This window comes from Nicotiana attenuata, unplaced genomic scaffold (genome assembly GCF_001879085.1).
Source record: "Nicotiana attenuata strain UT unplaced genomic scaffold, NIATTr2, whole genome shotgun sequence".
In the NCBI taxonomy this organism is placed as follows: domain Eukaryota; kingdom Viridiplantae; phylum Streptophyta; class Magnoliopsida; order Solanales; family Solanaceae; genus Nicotiana; species Nicotiana attenuata.
This window is the reverse complement of record NW_017671046.1, coordinates 84,337-93,833: the sequence shown is the minus strand read 5'-3', so window position 1 is coordinate 93,833 and position 9,497 is coordinate 84,337.

Here is a 9,497-nt window from a genome sequence, read left to right as displayed (position 1 = left end):
GAAGAGCCCAATCTTACGGTCAGTATGTCTTTTCGTAGATTCACCTCGGAGGCTCGGGGGCAAAGCTCGAGGATTCGAGTTTGATGTTTCTTTATGACCAACTTCTGGGCAGCATATATCGACGGTTATCATGGAAAAACGTGAAGCTCCCTAGGCACATGGTCAAAGCTGACGACACCTATACGAATAGTACCAGTCTGTACCAGACTGCTGAGTAGCTGTACCAGCTACATTTCTTTGTAATAAATGCATGTGTACTACGTTGAAATTCCCCTCCTATATAAAGGGGATCCTTGTTATTTTTTAGGAGGATACAACACACAATATTGAATACAAGAACCTCTCTAACTTAAATACATTCTCCCTTCATTCTGTTATTTAAATTTATTGCTTACATTTATTATGTTCTATTAATTGTTCTTCATGTATTGATCATCAAGAGCCTTCATCAAAGCTCTCAAAGCTGTTAGTCATTTACCGGGTGCCCATAACTTAGTATCGAGCTCGACCCCGAGGCCCCATATAACCAGGCTCGAGGCCCCGATTCTCAACTACTCGGTTTGCTTAAACATACTATCTTCAAGCTCTTATCTTATTTTCTAGTCTCATACTTAGCATCGATTGCCTAACAACTAGAAAAAAAAATCACGTATTTTTAGAACCACAAAATCAATTCAAATTGTAATTACCATTTTCAGGGTAAACAATTACGCACGAGTGGAATATGATGTCTAACATAATTTATAAAACAATAAATGGCATGTTGTCAAGTATTTGCACGTTTTAAAAAAATGATAAATACGGTATTTAAATAATTGAAAGACAGTAAGAAAAGAAAATAAGAAGACAATTCGGTTTCAGGAAATAAAAGATTATAAATGCTTGAGAGATAAGCAATTAAATCCCAGTAAGGGGAGAGGGAAGGTTCTATTAATAAAATAAGGCATGCTTAAGACTAATTCACAAAAACAAGTTCGTTATGGTAAGAGCCAACAACATCCCCAGCGGTGTCGCCATGCTGTCGCACCCCCTTTTTTCCTCGCGGAGTCCGGATTTCGATATTCATAGGGAACAACTCATTTCCGTTCGGGAATTGGGTATGGAATTTGATGAGTCACCACCTAATGGACTTAAGGTGCGTTAGGGCACCTAAAGCAAGTAACTCATAAAACCGGTTTGCATTACCAAAGATTGGGTACAGGCTCGAAATAACCTTGAGGGTAAGGTGTTAGGCACCCCTCGCGGTCCAGAATGGTGGGTCCTGGCCAAACTCAAATTGTGTGAATTAGTCTTATAAACAGATAATGCAAATTAGACAAATTGATATTATATTTAAAACAAGGAGTAAAGAGGGGTCCTAGGTTTTTTAGCCTACAGGATCACTTCTGTACGATGCTTGGTAATCGTCCCCAAATCTGGGTGCTACACATAGCCTTAGCGCACAGGTCATCATATCCTTTGCTACCCATTTACCCTCCCCTTAGTGGTTACGTAAGCTATTCTTATTAAATATACTCTATGCGTGCATTACCTGTCCCTTCCTTATGGCCCTGGAGGTGTTTAGGACCTCTAATTAAGGCAGTTCTAGACTCTCTTGAAGTGCTTAAAAGGAGTAAATATAAGTGACAAGCAAAAAGAAATAGGACATTCACATAAAGGGGCAATTAAGGGCTCACTTTTACCTCCTCACACAAGCAGACAACAGCACGTCTCAAACAGCGAGATTTCAGATATTTCAAAGGATCCTAGAGCAGGATATCTAGGTGAGCATGGCAAATAGAATATATGCAGCATTGTGTTAAAGCGAGGCAATATAGACCTAATCAGTTTGCCAACTGATTTTAGGGCTTGCTGAATCTGGACAATTCACAAATAACAAAAGCACAGTTTTATAGTTTATAGGATTTTAGCCGCCCTACAGGCTTGCCTAGGCGTGTATCAGTGATGTCCTATGAACGTGGTATCTGGTCATTAATCAGAAGTGAAATAAACTAGTAAACAATTTTAAGCAGGCAGTTTGGTTCATTAGGCCCTCTAGGCATGTTGTCTAGGTGTAAAAACTGATTTTAAACTTATAGACGTGGTAGCTAAATGCAGAAATTGGTTTTTCGAATCCTATAGACATGGTATCTAAATGCAGCAATTAGTTTTAAAAACCTTATTTGCATGCAGAAAATTGATTTAAACCTTGTTGGCATGCAAAGACTGATTTTAAGCTTACAGACATGGTGTCTAAAATGCAAGATTGATTTTAAACCCTATAGGCATGGTATCTAGAATGCACATACGCAAACATCGCAGCAAACTTACACTTATGGTATCTAAATAAACAAACATTGCAATAACCTATATGCATGGTGTCTAGAATGCGGGACTGATTTTAAATCCTATAGGCACAGTATCTACCCTTTCCCAACAAAACATATATATGAATCCCTCTCACATAGAAAGTTGACTGCCATATCCAGTGCAGTGGAAACACAGTCATCAGCCCCAACAAAGCTTCAGGTACCCCTATTAGTGGAGGAAGCATTAAAGAAGATTCTGAAAACCAGAAAAGTATTAGAGATACTCTGGAGGCACATGGGAAGGTCATTGCAGACTTGACAAAGCAGGTCGAGAAGAGGAAGAAGTCTCAAGCTTCAAAGAAGTCCGTGGAGAAGTTGACTAAGGAGGTCGAGAAGATCGCATATGCAGGGGATTTTTCATTGGATCTTCTCATGGAGCAGACAGTCTCAGCAGCACATGCAACAGAACCCGAGGCACCAGAGGCAGCAGCCGGCTAGTCTGAGGAGCCGGCTGCAACATCACACTGCTGAGGAGTGGATTTAGATGCTCAGCAACCCCGTAGTGCCCCAGTCAGAGGATGTGGAGATCCAGTTAGAGGATATAGTGGATGTTGATGTTGAGGACCCGATGCATATAGAGACCACATAGATAGTTTTCTCTACTCTCTACCCCTTTACCTGTTCATATTTGTTATGCGCATTGAGGACAATGCTATTTTTCATTTGGGGGGTGGTCCATTTTGATTTGATGACATTCGGTATGTAATAAACATTACAGTATTTTTCTTTATCTTTATTTTCACTGTTGTATGTATATATTGTTACTGTTTGATGTATATATTCATTTCCATTTATGTATATATTCGCTTTACCTCAATTTTGTATATACTCAGTTTAATTTCCGTAGTTTACTTCATAACTTATCTCGTTATTTTCCCTTAGTAGCATAGCTTCTTTTTACTTTGGTATCTTCTTTCTAGTTTGTTATCTTCTCTTTAAGTTTCGTGTTGACAATAACCCTTTGATTTCTTAATTCTACGGTTCTTTCCAAAGGTGGATGTTGTGCGAACCTGGTGGCTCTTCCCAACGATAGATGGCGTGAAAACCTTCTTAAGGAATTGAGTCTGTTTTCTTTATGTTTTGGTATATATAGTAGTAATGAATAAAAGTGTCTCAAGCAGGCTTCACTTGGTACTAAAACATTTACCTTCGACCTTATAGTTAGAAAAAAGTTGATTGGCAAAGAATAACTCTAGTTGTGATCTTTAGACTCTTGTGTTGACTAAAACCATCATCAAGTGGTTCTTTGAGCCATTTGTGATGTTCAATCTTAGCTAGGGTTGTTGTGGGCCCTCGACTATATTCTCTTTAACCATCCAGCAACTTGAGAGGTGAGGTATTGAGAAATAATTGTAGGCTTTCCTTGATCCAATTTGAAACTTGAAAGCTTATGTAGCCTATCAATGTAATATCTCTAGTCAACCCCTTTGAGTCGAAGCCCTTTTTCTTTCAATAACCACGTTACAAGCCTTTATCCGTTCTATAATGACCCTCTCTTGGCACCCTATATTTCCTTTGCATTCTTGATAATCAATTGGCAAAATCATAAGTTTGGGGGAGAGATAAGGAATGTGAAAGTGATAAAAGGTACAAAGATCAAAAAGAAATTATGAAAAGGGAAAGCAAGGAAAACAAACAAAGGCCAAAAAAGAAATATGTCAAACAGAAAGTGAATAAAATAGAAAGTTCTCGTGCCATGGTCCCGGCACCATGTGTTTCATGCCCGCTTAGCCAGCTAGGGGTAGGGGTCAGACAGCTAGAGGTTGAGGTCAGGCCTTTAGAGGTGGACGTCAGGCCGCTAGAGGTGGAGGCCAGCCAGACAGGGACCATCCTCGAGATGTAGTTCAGAGTAGTGGGGCCCAGCCCCGATGCTATGCCTTTCCATCTAGACTTGAGGATGAGTCATCTAATGTGTTTATCACAGGTACGGTTTCAGTTTGCAGTAGAGATGCCTCAGTTCTATATTATTCGGGTTCTACTTATTCCTACGTGTTATCCTATTTTGCTTCATATTTGGTTGTGCCTTATGATTCTTCCAGTGCCCTTGTGTATGTGTCCACCCCTAAGGGAGATGATATCGTTGTAAATCATGTTTATCATTCATGTGCGGTTACCATTTGGAGTCTTGAGACTCGTGTAGATCTCATACTTCTCAATATTGTCGATTTTGATGTAATTTTGAGTATGGATTGGTTGTCACCTTATCATGCTATATTGGATTGTAACACTGATGACCTTAGCCTTGTCAAAGTTGCCTCGATTAGAGTGGAGAGGGACTCCTGGCCATTCTACCAGTAGGGTTATCTCTTATGTCAGATCAGAGTTCGCAATTGTGAACATATCAGTCTCGCATTTTCCAACTATGCATCGCAAATGTGAAGAGTAGCTGGGCCACACAGTTTTCGCATTTGCAAAATATACCTCGCATTTGCGACATGAGTCTGGGGAAGGCAGTGATTTTCAAATGCGATCATAAGGTTGCAATTGTGGAGGTTCATGTTCGCATTTGCGAACTAGCCTTCGCATTTGTGAAGGCAACAAAGGTGTGAAGGGCTTCGCATGTGAAGTCTAGGTCGCAAATGCGATATCTACAACTGGGTAAATATGACTTAGATGGGGTTTTGATTCATTCTACAAATTTTCAAACTCAATAACCCTAGAGGCGATTTTCCAAAGAACTTTTCTTCCCCAAATAACTAGTACGTGACTCTAACTAGTTTCTTTCAATCTTGTAATGACCCGACCGGTCGTTTTCAGCTTTTGTACTTTGATCGCCAGTTCCCGGGCATGACTTGCCCCGTGTAATGTATTATGACTGATGTAGATCGTTGGTTTTGGTTTTCAGGAGAATCGGGATGAATATGAAAGAACGGTTTCAGTTGAAAGCTTAGAATTTGAAAGGTTTGACCAAGAGTTGACTTATTTGTATATGAGCTCGGATCGGAGTTTTTATGATTTGGTTAGCTTCGCTGGGTGATATATGACTTAGGAGCGTTATCGGAATTGGTTTTAGAAGTCCGGTGTAGAATTAGGCTTGAATTGGCGAAGTTAGTATTTGGCGATTTCCAGTTGATAGGTGAGATTTTGATCCGGGAGTCGGAATGGAATTCCGAGAGTTTCTGTAGCTTTGTTATGTGATTTTTGATGTGTGTGCAAAATTTCAGGTCATTTGGAGGTGTTTTGGTTGGGTTTTTGATCAAATGCGTGTTTCGGAAGTTTTAGAAGAACTTAGGCTTGCATTCGATGTGAATTAATGGTTTTGGTGTTGTTTGAGGTGTTTTGAGGATTGGAACAAGTTTGAATGATGTTTTAGTGATGTTATAAACGTCAGTACCACACAAGAGGGGGGGGGGGGTGATTTGTGTGGTACCTAATTTTCGCGTTAGAAGAACCTGGTTCTTCTAAGTGTTCTAACTACAGCAGTTTGCGGAATAATAAATACTGAAAGTAAAGTGCACAGAGATTTTTATGTGGAAAACACCTGGCTCAAAAGGTTAAAAAACCACGACCTACTACTCAGTAGGATTTTCCCAAACTCCACTAACATCACTGAGCCAAAAACTGCATTTACAAAACTCTTTGTAAACCTAAGGATTAACTCTAATCCCAGTGTAGCACACAGCCTCAACTGTTGCGACACTTTCAAGTTAACTCTAACTTGAATACTCAGAGTACCTAATACAATTGCTTCTAAGAAAGCTGAAAGGTACAATATGAAAACCTACTACAATTGAACTAGACTTAGAATAAACACAATGATGAAACTGGTTCTTCTATCTTAGTTCATGTAGCTTCAGACGTGCACACTTGTATCTCGCATATGTTGCTTGCAAATCAGACTTGATCTTTTTGCTCTCAAATATGCTTAACTTTTGCTTATGTGCATTTTGTAAAAGAGAACAACTTGGTTATTTAATGGATTAGCAGTTAGAGTTTGATCGAGACTCCAATGCTTATCCGTAGTCGATTTGAGTCCTTAACCAATACAAACTCCCATCCTTATCCTAGCTTAGGATTGTGTTCTCTTATCATAAGGAGACTGTCCTTCTTAGAACTCAATGCAACCTTTTCGATTTCATTCAGAAGATATTTGCTGCGTAATCTTCAATACATATCTTCCTCACGTGCCTTCCATGTGCAATGGTTATGACTAACTGTGTCTCTCAAGATGGACCAGGTCCGTCCCTGAGTTCATTTGTCAATCTTCAAAACTTCAACTGAACTTTGGCCAACAAATTCCCCCTTTTTTGATGATGACAAACTCTGTGCTTTTAGTGATCAGAGAACCTGTGAAACTTAGCTGAAATATCAACACTTAGAAAAATTTTAGAGAATTTTCAACTTATCATAAAGGCCAGATTTAAGTTAGGTCATAAACATCACTTGTTCAGATAATGAATTTAAGCACAATATCTTCCCCCTTTTGGCATCATCGAAAAGTTGCATAAATAATGTGATCTCAGTAACCTATTAGTACTCATGGCCACTGGGGCAACTGCAAGTGAACACATGCTTTAGTTAATCAGAAATCAACTCAACAAAAAGACCTATTAGGATCAGAATTAACAAAAAGCAATAAAAGCTGCATTCATAGATTAGCAAGGTGTTTCTGCAGTCCACAAGAAGAAAAACAAAATTACCAAACCATGAGCAAAAGAAAATAAACATCTAAAATTCCAAACTGGGTCACTGAGGGGGTCTAGACTGGTGCACACTAGGACAGGATATCTAAGGCTTAGAAGAGCTGGAGGGTTGGGTTTGTAGCAGATTGAGCATCTGTTGAAGCATGCCTTCATTTTTCTCCTTCTCCTTGGCAAGTTCAGCTCTCAACCCATTCCTTTCTCCCTCCAATTCAGCAACTCTGGCCTGAAGCCTTGCTATCTCAGCGTCTTTTGCCCCAACCTCCTGAACTAAGGCTCTGACCTTACTATTCACAGGAGTTTTTGCTGAAGAACCAGGTTGAACTGGAGCTGTACTGAGCATATAATCACAAGCTTGAAGGGTTTTGCTGCCAAAATGTTGTTTGCTCGAAGCCATTTCCCACTTTTTCAGGGGAACATTCAATCTTTCAAGTTGTCAAGATAAATCCATAGGGAATGGCATGAGCTTTTGAGCCATTGAGTACCCTTTCAAGCAGCTTTACAATAAAGGCAGGCCAGTTGATCTGCTTCCCTTCATTCAGGCATTGCATAAGAACCAGATCCATATAATTTGTTGTATGCCTTCTTTCCTGTCTGGGTAGAAGGCATTTGTTGACAAATTCAAAACGCACTTTGTGGTCTGGCCTCGTTTCACTTTTCTGAATTGCCCTGGCCTCAGGTACCTCTTCATCTGTTGTGGTGTCACAAAACTTCCTTGTGATTTGAAGATCAGTAGGCAACCCATCCAGGCAAGGCCACCTCTGCCTTGTATAATCATCATATCTCTCACTAGGGATGTCTAGAATCTTGCCCAGCTTTGCAGCATTGAACTTTACTTTGACACCTTTCACTGTGCTAGTCACCAGCCCATTCTTCACAGTCCCATTTGCCATAAACTCTACAAGTTCATTCCTGGCCAATTTTCCATCCATATGAAGAACCATGTCCTTCCAGCCCTGTGCTTCTAGTGCAGTCAGAAGCCTTATCATACCTGGCTCCTCCGGGTCCTTGAGTAGTCTCCCTTTCAGAATTTTCCTCTTGCCAAACATGGCATATCTGTCTTGTTCCTTCTCTGACTCATCTCCTTCATCCTCACTCCATTCATCATCTTCTTCAGCAATTTTCACTTGTTTTCCTTTTGCAGCTGACCTTGTTCTCTTGGCAAGAACAGGTTCAGCAGGTACTGGCTTGGAGGGCTTCTTGGCAGAAGTCCTGGTTCCCTTTGATTTGGTAGTGGGAACTTCCACAGTAGTACTCCTTTCTAGATGGACCTGTTCCATCTCTTCTTCTTCCTCTTCAACCACAGCCTCCGAGCTTTCACCTATCTTTGCTTTCCCTTTCTCTTTCCTCTTTTTCTTACTTTCTTCTAAAGCCTTCTTCAATTCTGCTTCACTTTCCCTGACCCTACTTCTAGTAGCTCTAATCCTAGGAGTAGACTTGGGTGGTGATTGTTTGCTTTTCTTGGTTGGTTTGGATGCAGCAGGGGTCTTTTGTGAGGAAGCCTTGCGTTTCTTTGGGTCATAGCTGGCCCCCACTTTCTTCAACAAGTCAGCCAAACTCTCTTCATCAGATGAACCAGGTTCATCTTGTTGTTTACTCAGATTAATCAACACCTCAGCAGCCTCACCACTTCCCCCTGACTTCGAGACTCCTTCTTCCCCACCCCCACATATGGCTAAAGGTTCCTTCTTCTTTTTCTTCCTCATTTTCCCAGAATCAGTCCCACCTACATCTCTAGCAGCCCCTATCAGAACAAATTGATTTTCCTCCCTTTCAACTACATCAGAAAAAACTTAGCAAGATTTTACCTCTCTTTGGGTTTCTTGAGTTTTGGCCTGTTCAGAAGACCCAGGTTCATCTCCTTCACTGGTGGAGATGTAATCATCAGATTCAGAGCTAGAGTTGGTCTCAGCTGCTGGGCCTGCTTTCTTTTGACTGGACTGAAGTTTTTCATTCAAAGTTTTTCTCAAAGAACCTGTAGCTACAGTTTTTCTTGCTAGCATTTTCTGGCGATGGAATCTAGGTTTTGGGTTTTCGACTGGTGGTGTAGAAGATGAGGTGTTGGGTGAAACGGGTGGTGGAATGCCAGGATTGTCTTGGGGATTTGTCATGGTGAGGAATTTCTGAAAACTCTAAGAGAATTTTGGTGGTGTGAAGAGCTTTGGAGAGTTTCAGAGACGAGAGAGAATTATCAAGGGTTTTGTGAGGAATTGATGATTATTGAGTTTTAAAGAAGGTAATTATTACTCAGAAACTGCAGCCTTTTCAGTAGCACATAGAGGTCTAATCAATTTAGAGTTCCGGTCTCAGTAGAGATTAATTTGAATTACTAGAATTTAGGAGAATGTGCCGTTATATTTAGACTTCTAGTTTCAATGAAAATGGTACAATTGACCCAACGGATAGAATTGTTAGGACATTTGGTATATCTAGGACTCTTGCTCATGATTGATAATTAAAATTTTCTAATAGTGCAAAGAATAGAAACATACCTGAACTTTCTCATGAG